At 47.1% G+C, this 9,688-nt stretch overlaps 2 long non-coding RNA genes across 3 annotated transcripts; both read left to right on the top strand.

Annotated features, from left to right (window-relative positions):
• The first annotated feature begins 948 nt into the window (after window positions 1-948).
• Window positions 949-2,984, top strand: LOC123044841 (uncharacterized). The gene is made up of 3 exons (XR_006420552.1): window positions 949-1,377; window positions 1,473-1,785; window positions 1,879-2,984. It is a non-coding gene; the product is annotated as an uncharacterized lncRNA (long non-coding RNA).
• A 4,261-nt stretch (window positions 2,985-7,245) lies between these two features.
• Window positions 7,246-9,570, top strand: LOC123044840 (uncharacterized). 2 transcript variants are annotated; one of them, XR_006420551.1, is made up of 4 exons: window positions 7,246-7,943; window positions 8,048-8,182; window positions 8,767-8,936; window positions 9,044-9,570. It is a non-coding gene; the product is annotated as an uncharacterized lncRNA (long non-coding RNA). The 2 variants fall into 2 exon arrangements; XR_006420550.1 differs by having other exon boundaries at window positions 8,039-8,182.
• The last annotated feature ends 118 nt before the right edge of the window (window positions 9,571-9,688 follow it).

The following is a 9,688-nucleotide window of genomic DNA, read 5'->3' as shown; positions in this document are numbered from 1 at the left end:
AGTTGTTGCTATCTTCGACAAGCTTGTTGTCGTCCTTATTTCCACGCCTCGATGGATATTGCTCAAAAATCAATTTCTGTACACGGATGAGTACTGTGATGCAATTCAATACGAGGGTCTTGTGTTTGCTGCCACCACTCGTTGCACTGTTTTTACATGGAATCCTTATGGTTTTGGTACGTTTGTCTTCCACCATAATTATAACTAGCAAAAAAACCGTGCGTTGCAACGGGTATAAAATAAATGTGAGAGTTCGTCTGGTATTTGAGAGTTTACCTGTCAATGTGAGTAATATGATATTCCATTATACATTCCTATATGTCCCAATCCCTATAAAAATTAATTCATATTTATACATTCCACTCTCTCTACTCTTCATCCCTTCCTATAGGGAATAAGTTTGATGACGACAACCATAATGGGTCAATTAACAATAGAGTTTTTGGGGCAACAATGATGTTTTAGATGTGTGTGTCCTAACATGTGTATATATATTTGTCTTCCAATTTTCATGTCCTGGTTGCCGTCAATATTTTTTTTACTTTTTAACACAAACAAAGCTAAATCCAATATTGTACTAACAAAATATCTAGTACCAAATCCGGCTACATGTGCATATAGGTTAGGAGAACAGATACATGTGTGCACGCTAACTCGTCCGAGTGATAGACTCGGAGATATTTACCCGTCCGTGAATGATCCAGACCCAATCAATTCTAAGTAAAAACAGAAAGACATTTACCATTGAACATGTGTGCAGGCTGACACGTTACTCTCAAAGTACGTTGGCTGATTGCTAGAAGAAACCAGCACCTCGCTGGTGCTCCACGAGTCATATGGACTCCCCACATGGCTTTGGTTTAGCTGACTATAGTCAACGAACGCATCATTCCCACGCACACAAAAAACGCATCAGCCGCCCTGCACTCATTACGTGTGTCCGGCGGCCCCCTGCACCGCTATCTCCACATGACCTTATCCTCTCGCTCAGTCGTCTTCCCCAATCTCCCTCCCATCGTGTTGCCATGTCCTTTCGTTGTCTGCCGCAATTTATCTCACTCATCGCCACTCCTCCACAGCACTGCGCCTAATAGGCTCCCCTCTCACCTTGCCCTTTCTTGCCCCAGCCGCCGGAGCTCGACATGCCCTGCTGCGAGGCGACGGGCATCATGGTTGCGGGGCGATGGCAGCTTCCGGCGACGCGCTGCTCTCCCTTCTCTATCCAGAAAGCCCACAAATGGCTTGGCGTCGCCCCGCCACACCTAGAGTGCGCGACCAGAGCCAGCAACATCGCCACCAGGAACGAGCGCCACGGAGGCCAAGCTTCTGACCCGGCCAATCCACTGCCGCTCCGCCGCGTCGTCGGCTAGGCCGCCGGTGAGCACGCACAGCTGTGCCTGGACCTCTCCTCCTCCCCGTGCTCTCCATCTCCTACCTGAGCTCCGCTCCCTCTATTTTTTTGCTCTCTGCAGCGCCATCATCGGAGCTTCATGGCCGCGGGCACCTTCATCCGTTGCCACACGCCACCTGGGCTTGCCCACGTTCCGATCCAGCCGGCAAACGTACGGATCCGTTTCCCCCGTGTCCGTCCCAGGCCTTTCTACCTCGTTGGAGTCGTCAAGGCGCAGGCACTCTCTACCAAGTCAACTGCATCGCGCCCCTGCTCCGTCTCGGGAGGAGCAGCGAGCCAGCGCCCGCCTCTGCATCGAGCACTGCTCGATCCGACCACATCGCCCAAGGCCCACTCCGCCACCGCCTTGCTCCGCCCTCACCGTCCTCCCGCCGGTGAGCAGCACCTGTAGCACGTCGCCCCATCTCTCTTATTTCTTCTTCGTCCTCTCACCTTTACTCAAAGCTCTCTCCCGCTGCACAACACAGGAGGTCGCCACCGACATGAACGCCGAAGAGGAGGCATGCGGTGAGGGGAGATCGCCGGCGTGGCCCTCGTCGGTGGCGGTCTCCGGCGGGAGGCGCAGAATCGGGCGGTCGGGCGCGGTCGTCTCGGGCGGGTGGCGGCGTAGAGGGGAAATTAGAGGTGGATCACCTGGCGAACCGTTCTTTACGTGGTGGATTGCGGGTTGAATACCTGAAACAGTAGGGGGGTTTCTGTAAAAATGCCGACGACGTACGGCACAAACCCAATTCTCTTAATTCTCTTTATTATTATTAGGTAGAGATTGTTTAATCCACATGCATGCGGGTTCGCGAATTTCCCTTTACTAATTAGCATTCTTGTGTTTCCAAGGTCCTGTGAACATTCCACCACCTATACTTGAAAATTTTTATAACCAAAAAGAGATGACGATGGTGATGATCACGAGCATGATGACGAGGAGGACCTATATACTCAGTGGCGCCTGGCAACTTATTCCGATGGATCACCTCTTCTTGTATGTATACAGGGCACTGCTGATGTTACTAATGAACCAGGTGTTGTCTATCATGGTCGCACTTTCTGGATCTATTCCAACATCCGTTGCAGGGTATTCGGGATGGATACTCGTGTGCTAGCGCCAAAACCTTCTCCCTGGTTCAGTATTGATAGTCTTGGAGAAAATTCGCTCTTCCTTGGACAAAACTATCCAATGATGGTGAAAGGCGGTCCAGCTACTGTTGGCACAACGTTACTACCATTTGTGATAAGCAACTGCTATATCTCGGACATTGCTATGGTTCCCTACCGTGGTTATCACAATATGCGTCCTGATATAGGCCGCTTCAGCCTGGATGATCAGTCCTGCGTTGGTCTCGAGACTGGCAATAGCTGACCCTTCCCAGAGAATCGGTTATGGTTCAAAGCAAGCGTTTCCAACGCCGAGGATTGGTTGAGCTGAATTCATTTCATCACTTATTTGTTGTGTGAGAAAAACTTTAGTATTTACTAGAATGTTTTGTTGGAAATAATCTATAATCCAACATGTATCCTCGTTGTCGTTGAATGTTGATGACTTATTGTATATAATCCAACGTATATTGTTTTTCTATTTGGTGCTTAATGTTGTTGCTTTATTGCTTAATCGAAGCATGGCACGTATCCATTGTTGGTCTAACGCTCACAGTTCGAATAAATAATCTGTTTGGGATATTGGTTCTCAATTATTAATAATCTTCCGTTTGTAATTAGATAAAGATTACATCAAAACTGGTCTCAAATTTGACCAAAAAATAGTACAATGCAAGTTTGTATTGGTGTCCATATGACGACATGATAAGTTTCATGAACTTTAAATAAGTTTTGGATGTACTAGAATTTAAAAATCAAGGTTCTCATTGCTAGAAATTTGTTGCACGGGGAATAAATTTGCACCCAGTGAGACACATGTGTTTTTGCAATTCATTTAAGTGCACTGCCACGTGTGCATGTAGCTCGAATTAGATTTTTGCACATTATACATGTAGAAAATCAATCAATTAATGTACTTAAACGTCTTAATGATGTCTGATTTTTTTCGAAATTAAAACTTCCCTCCTATGGTAACATATACATGTTCACCGCGGGATAATTAATTTAACATGCATCGTAGTTCTGATGGATTCGCGATGTGTATGTGGGTGTGTGCGTCTGGGATGGCGGGTGGCTCGCAGTACACTACGAGTTGTGAACCACCATGTGGGTTGGCCGTTTTGTTAGGCAGGCTAGTGCCACATCAATGTCGTGAATTCATAATTTAAAACATTACACAACTCTTTCAAACATACATGTTTTGGCCACATGCAGTCGACGGTTGTCCTACATGACACTCGATACTCGCATGTGACGCTTTCTATGGGCCCGCGAGGTCGTCGTCCATCACTTTGACGAACAGCCGGTAATGAGGTTAATTTAAAAAGCAGGTATCTCAATGTTTGCGGCCGAGTGACGGTGGCAGGGTGTTTGATATTCATTCTCATTTCTTGCACGGGACCTAAGCATGCAACCAAAGGACATGGATTTGAATTTTCAACCTATTTATGTGCATTAGAGCATGTGCATGAAGTTCAAATTTGAATTATGCACATGAATCCATTGAAAACTCAATTAATGTATAAAAATGTCCGAACGAACCCCGAAAAATTCCAAATTTTAACACAACACTCTTGTTGTTCTATGTTGACACTAGAAAAAAAACTGAAAGCAATAATAGGCAACGTATATCATTTCGTCCTCAAAGGTGACACGTTCCCTACCGAAACCATGAGGCTCTTGTTTGTGAGAAGCTCTGGTTTGTGAGAAGCTTAGACCCAAACCTGCCCCAAATGGGACAAAAAATTTACCACGACATGTTGATGCCGCCCCATGATAGCATGCCAAGTTTCCTGAATTTCAGAAGAGTTTTGGATTTACTAGAATTTAAAAAACAGGTATCTCAATGTTTGCGGCCGAGTGATGTGGCAGGGTGTTTGACATTCATTCCCATTTCTTGCATGGTACCTAAGCATGCAACCAAGGACACAGATTTGAATTTTCAACCAATTATTATGCATTAGAGCATGTGCGTGTAGTTCAAATTTGAATTATGCGCATAAATGCAATGAAAACTCAATTATTGTATAAAAATGTCCGAACGAACCCCAAAAAATCCTAAAACTAACAGAATACTCATGTTGTTCTATTCACTAGAAAAATAATTGAAATCAAGAAGAGTCAACGAATATCGTTTCGTCCACAAAGGTGAAATGTTCCCTACCGTAACCATGAGGCTTGTTGTGAGAAGCTCTGGTTTGTGAGAAACTTATATACCCCAACCTGCCTCAAATGGGATAATATTTTTACCACTACATGTTGATATCGTTCCATGCTAGCGTGTCAAGGTTCATAAATTTCAAACGCGTTTTTGATTTACTAGAATTTAAAAACCATGTATCTCAATGTTAGCGGCCGAGCGACGGTGGCAAGGTTTTTGACATTCATTCTCATTTCTTGCATGAAACTTAAGCATGTAACCAAAGACACAGATTCCAATTCTGAACCACTTTATATGCACGGAAGCATGTGCATGTAGTTCAAATTTGAATTATGCACATGACTGCATAAAAAACTCAGTTAATGTATAAAAATGTCCAAGCGAACCCCAAAAGCTCCCAAAAATGACACAACACTCGTGTTGTTCTATGTTGACACGAGAAAAAAAATTAGGAAGTAAGAAGAGGCAACATATATCGTTTGTCCCCCAAGGTGGCACATTCCCTACCGAAACCATCTGGCTTGTTGTGAGAGAAGCTCCGGTTGCGAGAAGCTTATACCCAAACCTGCCCCAAATGGGAAAATATTTTTACCATGACATGTCGATGCCATTCCATGATATCATGTCATGTTTCATGCATTTCAGCCGAGTTTTCGATTTACTAGAATTTTAAAACCATGTATCTCAATATTAGCGGCTGAGCGACAATGTCAAGGTGTTTGACATTCATTCTCATTTCTTGCATGTGACCTAAGCTTGCAACCAAGGACAGACATTTGATTTTGCAACCCGTTTTTATGAAATGAAGGATGTGCTTTAATTTTGAATTGTGCACCTGAAATTGCTAGAAAACCAATTTAATGTATAAAATTTCCAAACGAACCCTGAATAATTTCAATTTTTTTACGACACGCATACAGTTGCATGTTCACTGCAGATAAAAGGTCTAGCAATTCAAACACTGTCCATTGTCGATGTTACCCCATTATGTAATTCAAATCAAAATGAAAAATCAAGTAAATCCCACACAGTTTATTATCACCAACCGTGTGAGATGCAGTACAAAATATCCTGGAGCATCGTCGGTGTATAGTACGCCTATGACTTACGCGAGAAGGTGTATAGTACAGTCGACAACCGGCGTGTCAGCACACTAACTCACTCCCCAAATACTCCCGCCTCTGCATCCCTCCCAATCTCAAAAATATTTGCTTGCCCTTGATCCACACACACCACACACTCCACAAAACCTGCGCTCACCGACACACACCACCCCCGTAACCATTGGTAGGTCACCACCGCCTCCATCCTCAACCTTTGCCTGCGTGCCGGGGAGCTCGAGGAGCCAATGGCCCAAGAGAGGTTTATCACGGCCTCTTCGCCCGACGCCGACGAGGTGGCTGCCGAGGTGGCTGCCGATGTGTCCCTGTCGTCCTCCACGGGCTCTTTATTGATCCGTCATCGCCAGTCCCCCGATCTGCCCACCGCCGCGCCCCTATGCCGGTTCGAGGACTTCCTCGTCCTACCTCGGACCCGGCCGCCGACGAGGTCCTACCTCGGGGTCCGGCAGCGGCGGTGGGGGATGTGGGTCACCGATATTACAGATCGGGTGACCCACACCCGTTGGTGACTCGATATCTTCCACACGGCCGAGCTCGTAGCCATGGAGTACGACCGCTGGCAGGTCCTCTACCACGGCGCGGCGGCTAGGCTCAATTTCCCCTTCGGCACACATCCGGTCCACCTCGTTTCGCCGGAGCCAGGGGTGGTGAGCTCGGCTATGGCGCGGGAGGACCGCGAGGCATGGGAGCGCCTCCAAGTCGAGGCTACCGACGAGGCCTATATGCAAGAGCTCCACTGGCAACACCCGGAGCTCGTGGAGGCGGAGCGGGCGATCTTTGCCGGCACGGAGAGCGGCGAGGTTATCGAGCTCTCCTCTGATGACGAGGTCGAAGGCGACGAGATTATCGCGCTCTCCTCCGATGATGAGGTGGAAGGCGGTGAGGTTACCGCTCCTCCAATAACGAGGTCGAAGGCGGCGAGGACGGCGGCACGGAGGGCATCGAGGTGGGCGGCGAGGACAAGGAGATCGACATCGACGAGTGGAGGAGTGCCTTCCCGAACGACCCCGATGACAGCACTGACCCAGACCCGTCTCGTGGCACACCGTACCTGACGAGGAAGGATTGGCTCGACCTCTACTTCGACCGAAAGTAGTTTATCTTAGTTTAAATTTATGTTTTATGTTCGATTATGCAAAACTATCTATGCTTATATTTGAATGCATGCTATTTTCGGTTGAATCTACTTTGAACTTGATCAAATTGAAGTTTACAATATTAAGTTTAGTGATCGACTAGAAACGGCCAACAATTTCTGGAGTGTATATATATATATATGACAAATTTTATCTACCACCAGTGGTAGTTACCACTACTTGTAGTATCTATCAAATCGGAGAGTATGTACGCGTAGTATGTAGTATCAAATCGGGGCGACGGAGGTCCTCCCGAACTCCTGAGAAAAAAAAAATGAAAATCCTGTCCTCTCTCCCGCAACCTCCCTCCCTCCCCACGTTCCCCTCAACCCCCCACCTCGCCCACCCCGCATCGCCTCCTACCTCGCGCACTGGGGCCGCCGTCGACGCCCCACCCCGCGCCGCCTCCTACCTCGCCTACCCCGCGCGCTGCCGCCGCCGCCTACTACCTCGCCCACCCCGCGCGCCACCGCCGCCCTACCCTGCTCCGCCACCACGGGATCCCGGCCGGTCGGCCTCCCCCGAGCACCCCCCGCCCCCATGCGCGCCGGCCGCCACCCGACGCAAATCAGTCACCACCCCAGCGCTCCCTTCCCCGCGCTATCCCTCGATGCCGGCCGGCCGAGCGCCTTCGACAGGATGCGTCGCCACGATCCAGTCACTGGGGGTCGCTCTCCCTGACTCACAGCTGAAGGAGACCGGCAGCTTCCTCGATGGAGCACTGCAGAAGGCCATCGAGCCTACGACCACAACCAGGACGAGCCCCTCAATTTGCTAGTTTCAATTTTTATTGCAATCGCAAACTCTGTTTGCCCCTTCCTTGATCCAATCTTTCGTTCTTGCTGCTCCACATCGCATCCACCTGCCGACGCGGCGCCCCCAACCCATGAACCTTCACCTGCTTGTTGACCTTCTCGCAAAGTCCACCTCGACCTTCCTGGGGTCTGGCTCGCAGGGTGCACGCAATCTCGTCCTAGCCAGCTGCTGCTGGGTGAACCTCCACCGGCCTGAAGATGCAAGAGGTAGCCTTTCTTGCTAATGCTACTGCTACGCTTTCAGCCAATGCTAGTTTTGTTTTTCTCCTAATGAAGTCGACGCCTTGATTTTGATGGATAAGCAAAAACAGAGGGAGATATAGAGCATGTGTAGTATATGGACTACTCGCACGCGCTGCCACGGACTGCTCCGCCCAGCGCCCCCACACCCCGCGTGTCGCCTGCATGCCACACCGTAGCCACCTCTCCCACAAGTTGATGAAGAGGTAAGTCGTCGTCTGTACGCCAGCTTCATAGTGACACACAAGGAGCAGCAGCTACTGCTAGCAAGTCCCGCTTCCTTCTCTCTGTATCTTGTGCCAAACCAAAAGGTGCACAAGACATGTTTGATGAAATGGCTAGCTGAAGATAGAACTGTTGTGTAATCGTGTTTCCCTTTGGTTTAATTTTTCTTTGTTCATGTTCTATTATTTGCCCAATTATTTACTGCGCAAAATACTTCCATCCCAAGCACTTTTATCGTGGAGTGGGGAAAAGTTATAATTTTGCTATAAGCACTTTATAATTGGCTAGAAAATAGGAAAAGAAAAGGAGAAAAAATGAGATGTAGCAGTGCATTAAAACACAACATCTACTAGTGCTTCTCTTTCGATTGAGATATTCCCCGCATTTCTTTGCCCAGGATGCGTTTGCGTTCATATATCTAAGGAAACTATTGTAGCTAAGTGTTCACTTTGATTTTCCTTTGCTTCACGCTGTGATGTACATGGTCTGATGTGCTTATATATTTTTCTTGAACTTATAAGTAGATGGTCCCCTGTATTCATCATCTTATAGTGCTTGTTGCCAGGTCTGTCTCTCTTTCCTCCCCTGCTACCGTCCTGTGCGGCAGTGTACGCGACTACTTGAGGGAACGAAGCCCGTCCTCCCAGCACCGGCAGTCTCCCTGCACCCTGCAAAAAATTAAAATAAATCGCAAGATCAGAATCAAGAAACCATGAAGTTCAAAAGACAACAAAGGTAATGCCCGATGTTGTTCGCCAACGATCTTTAGTTTCTTTAGCAGCTCGTACGCATTTTGCTAAAGCTAGTATGTTCGGAACCGTAAGTTGATAGCTGACCGGCAGGGACAGCAATGTTGATGGCGATTGAAGAAGGATACCGGAAATTTTATTATTGGGACCATAGGCCAAGTTTTATGCACGGTGTGAGAGGATTCCAGGAATTGTTCTGAAGCGGTCGATGGCTTTCGAGAGATGCAATCATATCTCACAAGTTTCCAGGGGGTTCAAGATCATTTATATAAGAAGGAAATGTCAAAGGTTCAGAGGGCAGCACACTTAAAAATACTGGTGAAAAATCTGAACATGTGTAGTGCAATCATGGGAAAAAGCTTGAATTTTTATGGCCTGACCTCTGTTGATCTCTCCTATAGTTTTTGTTATGGGTTCTTCATTGAGTGGTACAACTGAACATATCCACGGGAGATCCATGCTATGGTACAGATTTGTGAAATTACTTTGTACTATTTAGTATTATTTCATTGTGGGTAATGGGCGCATGACTTCATGTGTTCACTATTTATTTTTTTGCTTGATTTGTAGCCAAATTATTTATTAATATTGTGATTCGAGTGCCTTGTGCATGGATGTCATTTACTCATTTGTAGCACACAAAGGTGCTTTTGTTAATACTCCCTTCGTAAACTAATATAAGAGCGTTTAGAATACTAAAATAGTGATCTAAACGCTCTTATATTAGTTTACAGAGGG

This window comes from Triticum aestivum, chromosome 2B, assembly GCF_018294505.1.
Source record: "Triticum aestivum cultivar Chinese Spring chromosome 2B, IWGSC CS RefSeq v2.1, whole genome shotgun sequence".
Classification (NCBI taxonomy): Eukaryota; Viridiplantae; Streptophyta; class Magnoliopsida; order Poales; family Poaceae; genus Triticum; species Triticum aestivum.
The sequence above is the reverse complement of the archived record's forward strand: the minus strand, read 5'-3'. Positions and strand labels throughout refer to the sequence as shown.